The sequence below is a fragment of the Leucoraja erinacea genome, chromosome 2 (genome assembly GCF_028641065.1).
Source record: "Leucoraja erinacea ecotype New England chromosome 2, Leri_hhj_1, whole genome shotgun sequence".
Classification (NCBI taxonomy): Eukaryota; Metazoa; Chordata; class Chondrichthyes; order Rajiformes; family Rajidae; genus Leucoraja; species Leucoraja erinaceus.
The window spans coordinates 60,956,683-60,973,440 of record NC_073378.1 but is presented as its reverse complement, the minus strand read 5'-3'; positions in this window follow the sequence as shown (position 1 = coordinate 60,973,440).

Genomic DNA, 16,758 nt, shown 5'->3' with positions numbered 1-16,758 from the left:
AGGGATCTGTGTTGGGTCCACTGTGGTTTGTCATATACATCAATGATCTGGATGATGGTGTGGTAAATTGGATTAGTAAGTATGCAGATGATACTAAGATAGGTGGTGTTGTGGATAATGAAGAGGATTTTCAAAGTCTACAGAGAGATTTAGGCCATTTGGAAGAGTGGGCTGAAAGATGGCAGATGGAGTTTAATGCTGATAAGTGTGAGGTGCTACATCTTGGAAGGACAAATCAAAATAGGACGTACATGGTAAATGGTAGTGAATTGAGGAATGCAGTTGAACAGAGGGATCTAGGAATAACTGTGTATAGTTCCCTGAAACTGGAATCTCATGTAGATGGGGTGGTAAAGAAAGCTTTTGGTGTGCTGGCCTTTATAAATCAGAGCATTGAGTATAGAAGTTGGGATGTAATGTTAAAATTGTAGAAGGCATTGATGAGGCCAATTCTGGAGTATGGTATACAATTTTGGTCGCCAAATTATAGGAAAGATGTCAACAAAATAGAGAGAGTACGGAGGAGATTTACTAGAATGTTGCCGGGGTTTCAGCAATTAAGTTACAGAGAAAGATTGAACAAGTTAGGACTTTATTCTCTACAGTGCAGAAGGTTAAGGGGGGACTTGATAGAAGTCTTTAAAATGATGAGAGGGATAGACAGAGTTGACGTGGATAAACTGTTTCCATTGAGAGTAGGGAAGAATCAAAGATATTGCAGTGGAGAATCCCTCACTGCCTTTGGGGAAGAGCTTTGTGCCTGCCAGTTTATGGATAATCTGAATCAAGCTCAGACTGAGCTGATGCTTTGACGGCCCTCCTGGCCTATGTCTCGTGTTGCATTGTGGATGTGATTCAAGGGTTCTGTAGATCCATGAATGACATTATCCTAGGCCTAGATTTACTGATATCAGTGCAGTTGACCAAATTGTATCTTGAAAGAATGGTTTATAGGTGTGACTGAAATGCAAACATTGGAAATAAATCCAGGACGGTCGTCAGAGATGGCAACTTTCTGACATTTGGTTTAGTTTAGTTTATTGTTGTCACGCGTAGCAAGGTAGCTCACAATAGACAGGAGAGAAAGGAGCACACAGGAAACCAACGTGAGACAGATTGAGCACAAAGGCATGAAATAGAAAATTTTGAGATGGATTAAAATTAGCAAATGCTTAATTAAGTTTGTGTTAAGAACACACTGTCAACAATGAATAGCAATAAGAAGTAACAGGTGATATTATCTGATGTTAGGTTTAATGGTACAGTTTACACTTAAAAACTATGCAATGCAATTTATTTATGGTCATACATTGTCAAGGTATCAAGGTAATATAATTTATTTCATGGCTTTGTGTAGTTGAGTTAATAATTGAAGTAGGATGTGTTTAATTATGTGTAAATCTTATCTGGAAGTAACAGTACTTAGAATGAATACAATAATGATATTTACAATAAGGATGTGTTTAAGAAGGAACTGCAGATGCTGGAAAATCGAAGGTACGCAAAAATGCTGGAGAAACTCAGTGGGTGCAGCAGCATCTATGGAGCGAAGTAAATAGGCAACTTTTCGGGCCAAAACCCTTCTTCAGACTGATGGGGGGTGGCAGGGAGAAGAAAGGAAAAAGGAGGAGGAGGAGCCCGAGGGATGAGGAAGGGGAGGAGACAGCAAGGGCTAACAAAATTGGGAGAATTCAATGTTCATGCCCACAGGATGCAGACTCCCCAAGTGGAATATGAGGTGCTGTTCCTCCAATTTCCAGTGTTGCTCGCTCCGGCCATGAAGGAGACCCAGGACAGAGAGGGGGAATGGGAGGGGGAGTGGAAGTGGTGAGCCACCGGGAGGTCAGTTTGGTTATTGCGGACCGAGCTGAGGTGTTCGGCGAAACGATCGCCCAGCCTTTCGCTTGGTCTCACCGATGTAGATCAGCTGACATCTAGAGCAGCGGATGCAATAGATGAGGTTGGAGGAGATGCAGGTGAACCTCTGTCGCACCTGGAATGACTGCTTGGGTCCTTGAATGGAGCCAATAATGATGTTTAGTCCAGCAAAAAACAGACTGTTGGAGGAACTCAGCGGGTCAGGCAGCATCTTTAGAGGGAAATGGAGAAATTACATTTGGTGTTAGGACCCTTCTGGATGGAACAAGTAGCAGCAAGGTTGAGATGCTGTTTTCAGAAGGCTAGCCTTGGCACATAAACTCACGGTGATTGATCAGATGGAGGTAATCATACTGAACTTGTTGCTGCTGGACTGGCCATGTTTTACCAGTGGCTGTCAAAACCACCACCGCCTTCAATTTCTTTAACCACTATATTATTCCAGCTCTGAGAGAGGTATATGCAGGATAACCTAGTTGGTGACCAGCCAATGATTAAGAAAGTTATTTTAAGACACCAGTAACAAAGATTGGGTGATTAGGTAACTCAGGGAAATCATCTAACATGCAAGGTATATTAAATTGCAAACATGTGTCTATTAGTACCTACAATAGTCTCTCAGAAATACATGATAATCAATAGGATGGCCTTTGGCCACAAGAATCTGCAGCTGGCATCTAAGCAGAGAAGGATCTTCTGGCATCCACTGATGACAGTCATGATGCTTTTTATCTCTCCCAGATCCCTCGTTCCTTCATTCAACAATATCCAACACAGCTGTGTGTATATCTTTGGCCAACTTCAAATCTCTATCTTTTTTGTAGTATTTCCGTATTATCAATGCCCATGTTTTAATCAAAAGTACATGCGAACTTCACAGATCCCCATTCTGATTACTGACATCTTCTTGACTTGTCTTGTGGGCTTTGAAGCCTATGCAGCCCTACCAAAGGCTGCTTCATCTGCACCTATCCAAGGGCAAACTCACCAAATTCAGTACAGGTGCACAACCTTTTATCCGAAGATCCAAATAACGAAAACCTCCGAATAGCGACATTTTTTCGGTCCTTGAAGAAAGGTCCTTGAAGACGTTCACCGAGGGCGGCCCGCAGAGGTGACAGCGGAACCTCCAGTCGGTCCTCGAAGAATGGGGAACTAAATCCCCATTCATAAAAGAGAAGGTGAGGGTATATTGCGCGGGAGGGTTAATAATTGACAATATGCTGCTACCTGCCAGCTGAGTTAAAAAGTTCCCACGGTAGACACGATACACAGTGTATCGTGAGTCTTGCGTGGGAACTTTTTAACTCAGCGTGCAGGCAGCAGCAGATTGTCGCTCCCTTCAGTTTCACCCCACCTACACCCCTCTGCTCCCCGGCCATGTGTGTGACCCCATCCCTCCCCTCTCCAGCTCCCCGCCCATTGCACCGGCGCGGTGGCTTTGTACTGTCTTCATGTCGGCGATGGCAGCCAGCAGGTCAGTGCAGTCACCGGAGACGTCAGGACCAATTGGACGTCGACCACCAGGCCCACCGCAAGCACGGAGAACCCAGAGACCCACAGCCAGCAGCAGCCCAGCCCCGCTCCAACTACAGAGGAACCTGGGTTGCGGATGACGGGGCGCAGCTCGGGGCATCGTAGGGGCCCATCGAGGAGCGGGTTCCTGTTGGTCCTGATGTCTCCGGCCACCTGCTATCCTCCGGGAACTGTACCGCCCTTGCAGGAGAGTGGGGTTGTTTGCAGTTGCAGAGGGAGGGGGCAAGGGCGGTACAGTTCCCAGTCTCAGCTCCAGTCCAGGGGGGTGGCCGGAGACGTCAGGACCAATGGGACAGCGACCCCCAGGCCCACTGCAAGCACGGAGATCCCAGAGACCCGCAGCCAGCAGCAACTCCAGCCCAGCCCCGCTCCAACTCCAGAGGAACACGTAGGGGCAGAAGCTGATGGTGTGCAAGGTGTTCTTGGGGTGGCGCAGCTCGGGCTGTGGGCAAACTGCCACTTGTCGCCGTAGCGGCCCATCAGGGAACGGATTCCTCTGGAGTTGGAGGGGGAGGGGGGTATTGTGCTGTTTGATCGCCCCCTGCTATCTCAGGGACAGGGAGACACAGCGGCTTTTTAGACTGGTGGGCAATCACTTCCAAAGTTCTGCCCACACAGTCAGTACACCTCTCCTACACTGCATTTCATACAAACATTTATTCTGCAAGAAAAAACGACATTGAAGACTCAAACTCGCGACCGAGTAACTGCCGGGATCAAGGCGCAAACTCGCGACCTTGCGGATATGAGCCGAACACTCTACCACTGAGCCAGCCATTAAAATCGACGCTAAATAATTTCCATTCCGAAGACCGACAAATTCTGAATTACGAAAAGTGTCTGGTCCCAACGCTTTCGGATAAAAGGTGGTGCACCTGTATATGTGGCATGGTAGGTTTAGTTTAGTTTCGAGTTACAGCATGGAAACGGGCCCTTTGGCTCACCGAGTCCATGCTGACCAATGATCACCTGTTTACACTTGTTTTATGTTATCCTACTTTTTCATCCATTCCCGGAACAATTTTACAGAGACCAATTAATGTACAAACCCACATGTTTGCGGAATGTGGCAGGAAACCGGAGTACCTAGAGGAAAGTCACAAAAGTCACAGAGAGAATGTGCAAACTCCTCGCAAACGATACCCAAGTTCAAGGGTCTCCGGCATTAGAATTAAGAAGAAAGAAGGCCGGGAATGAGAATATGATGACAGACACACTTTGTGTCAAATCGAAAAGTCCATGTTAATACTTGGTATGCTTCCTCCAACAATGTTCTACTGAACACCTTAAAACACATTAAGAGGAGTTGAAATGTCAAGCCAAACATTTCATCCGTGAGATTCAGAGAATGCAAGCCATTGATCAGAGATTGCATACAATTGCATAGTTAATGTTCCAGGCAGCTGACCCTCGCGTCGAAGGAAATAATCATCTCGCAATGCCTAGACTATTGTACCACTCAAACTTGAAATGGACATCTCCAATATCCCACGTTATGAACATCAAGAAATACATTGCACATTCTTTGCTTCTGTTCAATAATTATTCTCTTCATTGATATCCTGCCACAGAAGGAGCTTAGAGAGGCTCACTTTCTTTGATGCACATCTTATACTGAGTAAGCTCTAGTTTAGCCGGGAAGTGGTGGTAGGTAAATTGAATGGATTAAAGGCTGATAAATCCCCAGGGCCAGATAGGCTGCATCCCAGAGTACTTGAGAAAGTAGCTGCAGAACTAGTGGATGCATAAGTAATAATTTTTCAAAACTCTTTAGATTCTGGAGTAGTTCCTGAAGATTGGAGGGTAGCTAATGTAACCTCTCTTCTTAAAATGGGAGGGAGAGAGAAAACGGGGAATTACAGACCAGTTAGTCTAACATCGGTAGTGGGGAAACTGCTAGAGTCAGTTATTAAAGATGGGATAGCAGCAATTTGGAAAGTGGTGAAATCATTGGACAAAGTCAGCATGGATTTACGAAAGGTAAATCATGTCAGACGAATCTTATAGAATTTTTCGAGGATGTAACGCAGAGTGGATAAAGGAGAACCAGTGGATGTGTTATATCTGGACTTTCAGAAGGCTTTCGATAAGGTCCCACATAAGAGATTAGTATACAAACTTAAAGCACACGGTATTGGGGGTTCAGTATTGATGTGGATAGAGAACTGGCTGGCAAACAGGAAGCAAAGAGTAGGAGTAAACGGGTCATTTTCACAATGGCAGGCAGTGACTAGTGGGGTACCGCAAGGCTCAGTGCTGGGACCCCAGCTTTTTACAATATATATTAATGATTTGGACGAGGGAATAGAATGCAACATCTCCAAGTTTGCGGATGACACGAAGCTGGGGGACAGTGTTAGCTGTGAGGAGGATGCTAGGAGGCTGCAAGGTGACTTGGATAGGCTGGGTGAGTGGGCAAATGCATGGCAGATGCAGTATAATGTGGATAAATGTGAGGTTATCCACTTTGGTGGCAAAAATAGGAAAGTAGACAATTATCTGAATGGTGGCCGATTAGGAAAAGGGGAGATGCAACGTGACCTGGGTGTCATGGTACACCAGTCATTAAAAGTAGGCATGCAGGTGCAGCAGGCAGTGAAGAAGGCGAATGGTATGTTAGCATTCATAGCAAAAGGATTTGAGTATAGAAGCAGGGAGGTTCTACTGCAGTTGTACAGGGTGAGACCACACCTGGAGTATTGCGTACAGTTTTGGTCTCCTAATCTGAGGTAAGACATTCTTGCCATAGATGGAGTACAGAGAAGGTTCACCAGACTGATTCCTGGGATGTCAGGACTTTCATATGAAGAAAGACTGGATAGACTCGGTTTGTATTTGAATTTAGAAGATTGATGGGGGATCTTATAGAAACTTACAAAATTCTTAAGGGGTTGGACAGGCTAGATGCAGGAAGATTGTTCCCGATGTTGGAAAAGTCCAGAACAAGGGGTCACAGTTGAAGGTTAAGGGGGAAATCCTTTCAGACCGAGATGAGGAAAACATTTTTCACACAGAGAGTGGCGAATCTCTGGAATTCTCTGCCACAGAAGGTAGTTCAGGCCAGTTCATTGGCTATAATTTAAGAGGGAGTTAGATGTGGCCCTTGTGGCTAAAGGGATCAGGGGGTATGGAGAGAAGGCAGGTACAGGATACTGAGTTGGATGATCAGCCATGATCATATTGAATGGTGGTGCAGGCTCGAAGGGTCGAATGGCCTACTCCTGCACCTATTTTCTATTTTTCTATACTGCTTCCTGAAAACCATCATCGCTTCTTGCTAACTTGCAATGTACATGTCACCAAGTGAAGGCCCATCCACTTTTACACTGCCTCCAAATTTCAGTTGTAAATAGATTGCAACCGGTGCATTAACCCTGTGATGGTGCATGCTCTGTGGGAGTAAGAGCCTATTTAGAGTCTTTATTGTTTGTTAGCAATTTTGAGCAATTCTGATAAATGTAATAAAACTTGTGGAAGATTAAAAACCACATAAATGTTTTCTGTTCAGGTAAGAATACTATCTCTGAATACTCTAGCAAACTTCCACAGAGGCACTGTAGAACGTACCATGACTGGTTGCATCAAGGCCTGGTATGGCGATTTGAAAGGACAGGAACACAAATTGCCACCAAGAGCTGTGGACTTAGCCTGGCCCATCATAACACAGATTCTCCCTCAGATGAAAGCATCTGTATGATGCACTGCCTCAAGAAGGCAGCATCTATCATCAAGGATGCTCGCCATACAGGCTTACTTCTCACTGCTATTGTTGGGCCGAAGTCCCACAGAATAGGTTCAAGAGCAGCTTCTTTCCAATAACTATCAGGTTCTTGAAGCGACTTGCACAATCGTACCTCAACAATGGAACAATGGAACACTCTTGTCCACCTCTTGCACTACCATGGACGTGTTTTTTTTCTAAGTATGTTTTTGCACTAATGTTTTCCTTTTTCAACCTGTAATTTATTTATGATTTATGCATAATTTGTTATTTTATATGTTTGTCTGATTCTATGTGCCGTGAGGATGCAGCAAGCAAGATTTTTCATTGTACTTGGACCTCAGTGTACTTGTGAGTATGATGACAAACTTGATTTGAATTGACTTGGCGGCATGGGTCCAATGGATGGATGAAGGGTCACAATGAAGCACAGAAGAAGGCAGCTACCAAGAGTTAGATGCTGCAGAAAGTGCACACACAAGGGGAAATAGTGTAGTTACAAGGTAAGTTCTGTCAGAGGCAACCAAAGCAAGTTATTGCGATAGTAGTTAGTTGTTCTGATTCCAGTGAGCGCAGGGTTAGAGATGCCCACAAATTGATTAACTGGAGACGTTCAAATGATCTGTCGGATCTCTGTGTCTGCGCATCCTTACAATTTTCATTTTCACCTTGAAATAACTTAGTTCAGCTCTTCAGTATACAACAAATCAGTATCTATATCTATCTATATAATACTGAAAGTATCGTCTTGAATCTATCTATATATCTATATATCTATCTATCTATCTATCTGACTGAGGGTAGGGGAAAGGAGAGGGAGAGGTGAGTGGGGGAGGGGAGGAGGAGAGGGGAAAGAAGAAGGAGGGTGAAGAGGGGGAGGAGTGCTGGGGATGAGGGGAAATGAGCCGCGCTTGTGCAGTTGGGGGCTATGGGTGAGTGGTGGAATATTGCGTTGGGGGTACGGGTTGCATTGGGGGAATGGGTGAGTGATGGAATATTGCATGGGAGAATGGGTTGCATTGGGAGACCAGGCCTCCCGTGTGACAGGGACCCAACGGGTCCCATTTGGTCTAGTATATTATCAGTAAAACTCTTATCTTGTTTGTTTGCCGGTTTGTTTGTCCAGTTTGTATTTGTGCAAAAACCATACATGATAGCGCTACAATTTTTGACCTACCTTACTCGCCATTGTCCTGTGATGTAAATTAAATACGTTTTGTTCAGATTGATGGTATATTTTACAAGTTATTGACGTTTTTAAAGAAAACACTTTAAAAAAACCTGCCAGCCCATCAGCAGAGTTCCACCCCACAAAGACATCACAATGGGATCTTATTTACATTAAAAAAAAAACATTTTCAAAAACACAGCAGCTTCCACCTCATAATCATGTCAAGGGGGGATAAGGGAGGAGGGGTTATGGAGGGAGGTAGGGAGTGACTGAGGGTAGAGGAAAGGAGAGCAAGGGAGAGGTGAAGGAGGGAGTGGGAATGGGAGGAGGAGAGGGGAAAGAAGAGGTAGGGTGAAGAGGAGGGGGAGAAAGTGCTGGGGGATGTGGGAATGGAGGAGGATAGGGGTAGGAAGAGGGATGGTGAGGTAATGGAAATATTAAATGCAAAGTTATTAACTTTAACTTAATTTTTGTCGTTAGTGCCGGCCCGTCGGCCGAGCATGCGCAATTGAGGGCTATGGGTCAGTGGTGGAATATTGCGTTGGACGACCAGGCCTCCGATGTGACAGGGACACAAAGGGTCCCACTTGGTCTAGTAACTTCCAGTATAACAAAGTAACAAGTTGATAAAATAAAATTCCAAGTGGGGAGTTTAAAAAACGATGATTTATTACAAAGTACCACAGTTTTTAATTAGTTTCATATCATCCTGCTCCGCATAACAGTCTGTTCAGTGCTTAACTGTGTTGCATGAGTCATTCTAGACAGGAATATTGATGTGATAATTTGTGTGTAAGTCGTATTACGGCAATTATTGTTGTGGTCCTCTGCAATTTAACTACAATCGCTTGCCACTCAACAGTACATCTTCAACATTGTTGGGCTCCAAGGTATTTTGCCCTTTTGATGTTATTTTGTAATTAAAATTAATCCAAAACAGCTGCAGTAAATCAATTTTCTTACAAAAACTGTTTCAATTACTTTGGTATTCATCCAAAGTTTATCAGACTCTGGGCACAATTCTTTGGAACAATTTACAACCAAAAAAAGCAACTTCATGATAATTGCACAATGCTGCAATGAGGCTGATGAAATTGACCAAAGACTACAGACATAATACATTAGTTTTTATGAAGTAGCCTTTAACAAGGGAAAGTGCAGGTCCTGTGTTGGTAACATGCAATCAGGTTCATTTTCACTGAAGTAACGTATACAGTGCATTCAGAAAGTATTCAGACCCCTTCACTTTTTCCACATTTTGTTTCGTTACAGCCTTATTCTAAAATGGATTAAATTCATTTTTTTTTAATCATCAATCTACCCACAATACCCCATAATAAAAAATCAAATACAGGTGTTTAGAAATTTTTGCAAAGTAATTAAAAATAAATAACTGAAATATCACAGTTGCAACTCGTCACAAAGCCACTCTGGCGTTGTCTTGGCTGCGTGCTTAGGGTCATTGTCCTGTTGGAAGATGAACCTCCACCCCAGTCAGAGGTCGAGAATGTTCTGGTGCTGGTTTTCTTCAAGGATCTCTCTGTACTTTGCTCTGTTTATCTTTCCCTCAATCATGACTAGTCTCCCAGTTCCTGCTGCTGAAAAACATCCCCACAGCATGATGCTGCCATCACCATGCTTCACCAAAGGTATGGTATTGGCCAGGTGAGGAGTGGAGCCTGGTTTCACCAGATGTGACGCTTGGCATTCAGGCCAAAGAGTTCAATCTTGGTTTCATCAGACCAGGGAATCTTGTTTATGTGCCTTTTGGCAAAACTCCAAGTGGGCTGTCATGTGCCTTTTACTGAGGAGTGGCTTCCGACTGGCCTGATTGGTGGAGTGCTGCAAATAGCGTTGTCATTCTGGAAGATTCTCCCATCTCCACAAAGGAACTCTGGAGCTCTGTCTGAGTGACCATCAGGTTCTTGGTCACCTCCCTGACCAAGGCCCTTCTCCCACAATTGCTTAGTTTGGCCAGGTGGCCAGCTCTATGAAGAGTCCTGGTGGTTCCAAAGTTCTTCCTTTTAAGAATGACAGAGGCCACCATGCTCTTCTGGACCTGCAATGCTGCAGAAATTGTTTCATACCATTCCTCAGATCTGTGTCTCAACACAATCCTGTCTTGGAGGTCTACGGACAATTCCTTCGTCTTCATGTCTTGCTTTTTGATCTGACATGCACTCAGCTGTGGGAACTTATATAGACAGGTGTGTGCCTTTCCAAATAGAATAAAATAGAATACGTTTATTGTCATTGCACAATACTGTGCAACAAAATTCCATTGGTTTAAAAAGAATAAAACACACCAGCCATTGACTCGCATATACACAAATCAGTAAAGAAAATAATAAATATGTATTAAAAATATTTTTAAAGAATATTGCGCATTATCTTGCACCCTGAAATATATTGTGCTTCCCCAGTGTTCTCTGTTAGAATTAACTTCTTTTATCGCACATGGGTTGAAAATATTGTTTAGTGCGAGCCTTCAGAGACCTGTATCGCCTCCCAGAGGGTAGCAGAGTGAAAAGGTGGTTGGCAGGGAGGGATGTGTCCTGCTTGATATTTGTGGCCTGGCGCAAATCATGTCCAAACAATTTAATTTACCACTGATGGACTCCAATTAAGTTGTAGAAACATGCCAAGGATAATCAATAGAAACAGGATGAACCTAAGCTTAATTTTGAGTATCATCGCAAAGGGTCTGAATACTTATGTAAATGTAATATTTCAGTTATTTCTTTTTAACTACGTTGCAAAAATTTCTAAACACCTGTTTTCGCTTCTTCATTCTGGGGTATTGTGTGTAGATTGATGATTAAAAAAAAAAGAATTTAATCAATTTTAAAATAAGGCTGTAACGTAACAAAATGTGGAAAAAGTGAAGGGGTCTGAATACTTTCTGAATGCACTCTGTGCAAAGAACAATCTGTTCTTTGCAAAAGTGAAAATCCCACATCTGATTTTGCTGCAGAGAGGCTTAAATATGATATAACAAGCTGAGCCTGCTGGTCCTATAGCTCTTGCAAAGTTTAATGGATATAACTTTGTACATATAGGCAGTACTTGGGTTAAGTATATGTGAATGTTAAAAATTTAGTTTGCCACTATTAAAATGTGGCTAAAGATATAATGTTTCCTCTGATAGTCTGGTAGACAATCAGAATTTTTTTCAGAATAGAAATATTAAATACTTGAGAGGCAAAGTTTAAAGGAGATGTGTAGGACAATTATTTTTAATACTGAGGGCGATGAGTGTCTGGAATGTGCTGCAAGGGTTAGTGGTGGAGGCAGTTTTGATAGTGGGATTTACAATGCCCTCCATAATGTTTGGGACAAAGACCAATCATTTATTTATTTGCCTCTGTACTCCACAATTTGATATTTGTAATAGAAACAATCACATGTGGTTAAAGTGCGCATTGTCCCATGTTTGGGACAAAGACCCATCATTAATTTATTTGTCTCTGTCCGCCACGATTTGATATTTGTAATAGAAAAAATCACATGTGGTTAAAGTGCACATTGTCAGATTTTAATATAAGCCATTTTTATACATTTTGGTTTCACCATGTATAAATTACAGCTGAGTTTATACATAGTCCCCCCCCCCAGGGCACCATAATGTTTGGGGCACATGGCTTCACAGGTTTTTGTAATTGTTCAGGTGTGTTTAATTGCCTCCTCAATGCAGGTATAAGAGAGCTCTCAGCACCTAGTCTTTCCTCCAATCTTTCCATCACCTTTGGAAACTCTTATTGCTGTTTATCAACATGAGGACCAAAGTTGTGCCAATGAAAGTCAAATAAGCCGTTATGAGACTGAGAAACAAGAATAAAACTGTTTGAGATATCAGCCAAAGCTTAGGCTTACATTGGTCGGCATGAACGAGTTGTGCCAAGGGCATATTTCCGTGCTGTACAACGCTATGACTATGACACTAAATTGGGAATTTATATGTGATGGACTGAATAAATGATCACCAGCTGCAGTTCAATGGTGTTGGGAAGGAAACAAAGCCAATGATTAGATTTGGCATTCAATTTAATTTGTTTCCACTGATTCCTTGGATTAGTTTGGCCGAGGTGGAGTTATAGAGTCATATAGAAAGAAAACAGGCCCTTCGTCCTATCTCATTCAGCCAACCAAGATGCTATATCGATGCCATTCCCAATTTCAGTGTTTGGCTCATATCCCTTTAAATTTTTCCTATCCATGTATCTGCCCAAATGCCTTTCAAATTATGTTAATTCCTCTGGCAGCTTCCTCTATAACCTTCTGTGTGAAATACATCATATAAAGGAGAAAAATCTAACTGGCCCAACTGGTTTCAAGTCTCCCCAGGCTAAATTTAATGTGTTTTTTTGTGGGCACAAGATACTGCAGATGCTGGAATCTTGAACAGAAAACAAAATGTTGGAGGGATATGGAGTCTGAATAATGCTCCCAACACAAAGAATCATCTGTCCATTTCTCCTCACGGGTGCTGTCTGGCCTGCTGAGTTCTTCCAGCAGTTTATTTTTCGCTTTGTATTTACCTAGTTGGTTGATCGGTAAGGAAATTACCCATGATGTGTGATAAGTTACACCAGTTGGACTGGAGCTCCTGTACCACATCCACGCTCTGCTCCCCAAACTCTGGGGGGAAAAGAAGAACTTCCCTCAGAACTCAGGGATGCTCTAATAGTGACCATTTTCAAGATGGGGGACAAGGCTGAATGTGGAAACTACAGGGGCATCTCGCTCCTGTCAACAACAGGCAAAGTCCTTGCTTGTGTCCTCACAAACTGACTTTTACCACTGTTTGAGGAGGTACTCCCAGAATCCCCCCCCCCCCCCCCCCCCCCCCCCCCCCCCCCCAGCAGACATGATATTCACAGCACACCAACTCCAGGAAACATACCATGAACAAAGGCAGCCTTTGTACATGGCCTTCATAGACCTGAAAAAAGGCTTTTGAGTCGGTCGACCAAAAAGCTCTTTGGAGCATACTATCAAGGTACGGTTGCCACGACATCAGAATATTGAGGTTTCTACATGATGGCATGTCGGTCACAATGCTCAGCAACTGTGGCTCTGAGTCCGAGCCCTTCACTGTGGAAACGGCGGTCAAATCTGACCACTTCCCCTACCTTGTTGGCAGCATTCTTTCCTCAAAAACTGACATCGACTCTGAGGTTAACCATCGCCTGAGTTGTGCCAGTGGAGCCTATGCCAGACTCGGGGGGGAAATGGAGGAGGACTGACTAAACTTTGTGCCTTCCACCACAGTGATGAATATTGTGGTGGATGTTTGTGTTACATTTTTATTGTCTATTGTGTGTTCTTTTTTTTATTGCACCACTGCTGGCAAGTTCATTTCACTGCACTTTATTGTGCATGTGGCGAATAAATCTGGCTTGACTTGAAAAGAGTCTTTGAAGTCCACGAACTAAAGGCTCAAACAAAATTGCTGGTCTACAGAGCCGTTGTCCTCTCCATTGTTGTATGGAGCTGAGTCATGGACAACCTACAGCAGACACCTGAGAGCCCTGGAACAATACCATCAAAGATCCTTATGAAAGATTCTAAGGATCAGCTGGGAGGCCAAACGCACCAACATCAGCTCTTTGGAGGAAGCCAACATGACCAGCATATCACCACCACAATAATGCAGCACCAACTTCGATGGACTGGCCATGTCATCCGTATGTTTAACATGCGTCTCCCTAAACAAATCCTGTACTCTCAATTGAAGAATGGTCGGCGAGCACCCGGCGGACCAAAGAAATGCTTCAACACATCAAGAAAAGTCTGAAGAAAGTCCACATCACATCGAGCAACTGGGAGCACATTGCACTGGACAGGCCCTCCTGGAGGAAATCCGTGCAGGAAGGAGAAATGGAACTGCGCCGTGTCGCAGAGACAAAGCAACAGCACCGTAAGGAGAGAGAGAAGGGGGCTCTACGACTACCAACCACCACCAGTCGCCACTGCCCACGTTGCACTAAGGTGTGTGGATCGCGGATCGGCCTCTATAGACATCTGCAACCCACAAGTAGACGACCGTAAGGAGAGAACAGTCATACTTATTTTGAGTGACCGCCGATGATGATGACTCCTGTTGTGAATATTAATGAAAATTGTGTTACATAAACCTTGCAGGAATAACATTTGTAATACTGATGACTGCAATTGTTATTCAATATGCCCCTAAATAATGTAAACAATCCTTTCTGGAGAAGAAAAATACCAAATTGTTCACCTTTTAATATTCTCCTTCCTTCAGAATGAACAGAAAGCACTATTTCATTAATGATATTTTTTCTTTCTTTCAATTTATATTCCTGCAAGTTATGCACTTCAGTTAACCTCAGAAGAGATCCACCATCCCTTCTCATTATTTTTGATGCCTTTTATCTTTTACAATTATTCTCTTGCTCGCTGTTTGATCTTCAATCCCAGTCTAACCAAAGGAATGAAAGTCCCTTCTGCCTCTTGGCTGTGAGGATTAATGCATGAACGTATCTGGGTAGCTTTAATCCAGTTCTCATTGTGCAAAGTTCCATTACGCAAACGTGCCCGCAAGGCTTTGCCAAGTTAGTACAAAATATGCAGCCACAACCTGACTGCCCATCAGCTAATGTATCCTTCAGTACCGTGGAACAATAGTCACTGAAACACACGTGCCAAGAAAGCACGATAATCTTTCTGCCTGACAGGGTGATTTTTCTTTCTTGATAATATCTGGTATCTGCATCTCAGATAAGCTTATTTTCATCATCTTGAGACCTAATGGTGGATAGGATCTGTCCGTTTTTCCTGTTTGTGCAATGAGGCTTGTGTTGCAGATTGAGGGCTGGTCATTAGTTCTTGTGCTGATTCCAGTGCCTGCACTAAACAAATACTGTCAAATCCTAGTATTTCTCCCATCTTTAGTATTTCTATTTGTTTTTCCTTCTTCCCCGTTCAAGAAACTTCATGTAAACTGCTGGCACTTCCTCATTTCACTGTCAGAATTCTGCTTTGGGTTTCATCTCCATACAGCATACAAACTCCCATTTATTTCATACCTTTAAAATGAAACACTTCCCCAAGCATCTCTTTTACTTGTGGAGGATATTAAACAGGTAATAAACTAGAACATATTTGGCAGGGCAGATGAATGGAAAACTTGCATTGGAAGGTGACTTTGAAGATGTTTTAGAAGAGAAAAGAGATTGAAATGCTTGGTCACCTTGCTATCTCCAGAAGTTATTGTCTCAGGCTAATGTCACTGAACCTGAAATTTCCCAACCAACATAAACTCCAGTGAGTCAGGCATTTCATCCTTACTCACATAATTAAAGTTTTATCTTTAGAGATATTGCGTGGAAACAGGCCCTTCAGCACACCAAGTCCACGCCAACTAATGATACCCGTACACTAAGTTCTAGATTATCCTACTTTTGCATCCTACACATTAGGAGCAATTTACAGAAGCCAATTAAACTTCAAACCTGTACGCCTTTGGAATGTGGGAGGAAACTGGAACATCCGGGGAAAACCCACGCGTTCACAGGGAGAACATACAAATTCTGTACAGACAGCACCCGTGGTCAGGATCAAACCTGGGTCACTGGCACTGTAAGGTAGCAACTCTACTGATGTACCACTGTGCTGCCGCATTCATTAAGCCCTGGTAACAAAACTGCACCCCATTTACAATATATTTTTTTTATAGGAGATAAGTGCTGCTGAAAGGGCCTGCATTTATTCTCCATCACTGATTGCCATCTGAGCTGATGTCAGATAAGGCCATTTCAGAGGGCTGTGACGACTCAACAAAAATAGACACAACGTTCTGGAGCAACTCAGTGGGTCAGACAACATCTCTGGAGAACGATATTTCAGGTCAGTGTAGTAGGGAGGAAATAACTGGAAAGGTTGTGGGAGATGGGTCATACCTGACAAGTGATAGATTGAAACAAGTGGGGGAGGGGGGGGGGGGGGGGGGGGATATGAATGGCAGATGATTAGATAAAGGCCAAAGGTGAAAGGATCTTTCAGATAAGAGGTGTGAAATGTGAAGTCAGAGGAATGGGTATAGGCGAAAGAGGGAAAGGGGAAATTTGAGTGGGATTGTGGGAGGTTTGGTTGTGCATCTAGGTGGGATACAAGGAAGAGAGGGGGGAATAAGAGATAGGGGACGTTTGTTGAGTTGGTTACCAACAAGAGCGAATTCCATGTTTATACAGCTGGGTTGTAAGCTACCCAAGCAGAATATGAGATGCTGTTCCTACAGTTTTCATGTGGCATATCTATCTTGCAACGGAGGAGGCCCAGAAGAGAAAGGTCAATATGGGAATGAAAAGAGGAGTTAAAATGGTTAGCAACAGTGGGATCCAGCAGGCTTTGGTAGACTGAGTGCACATTTCTGCTTGGTCTCACCAATGTAAAGGAAACCATATTGGGAGCAGCAAATGTAGTAGAT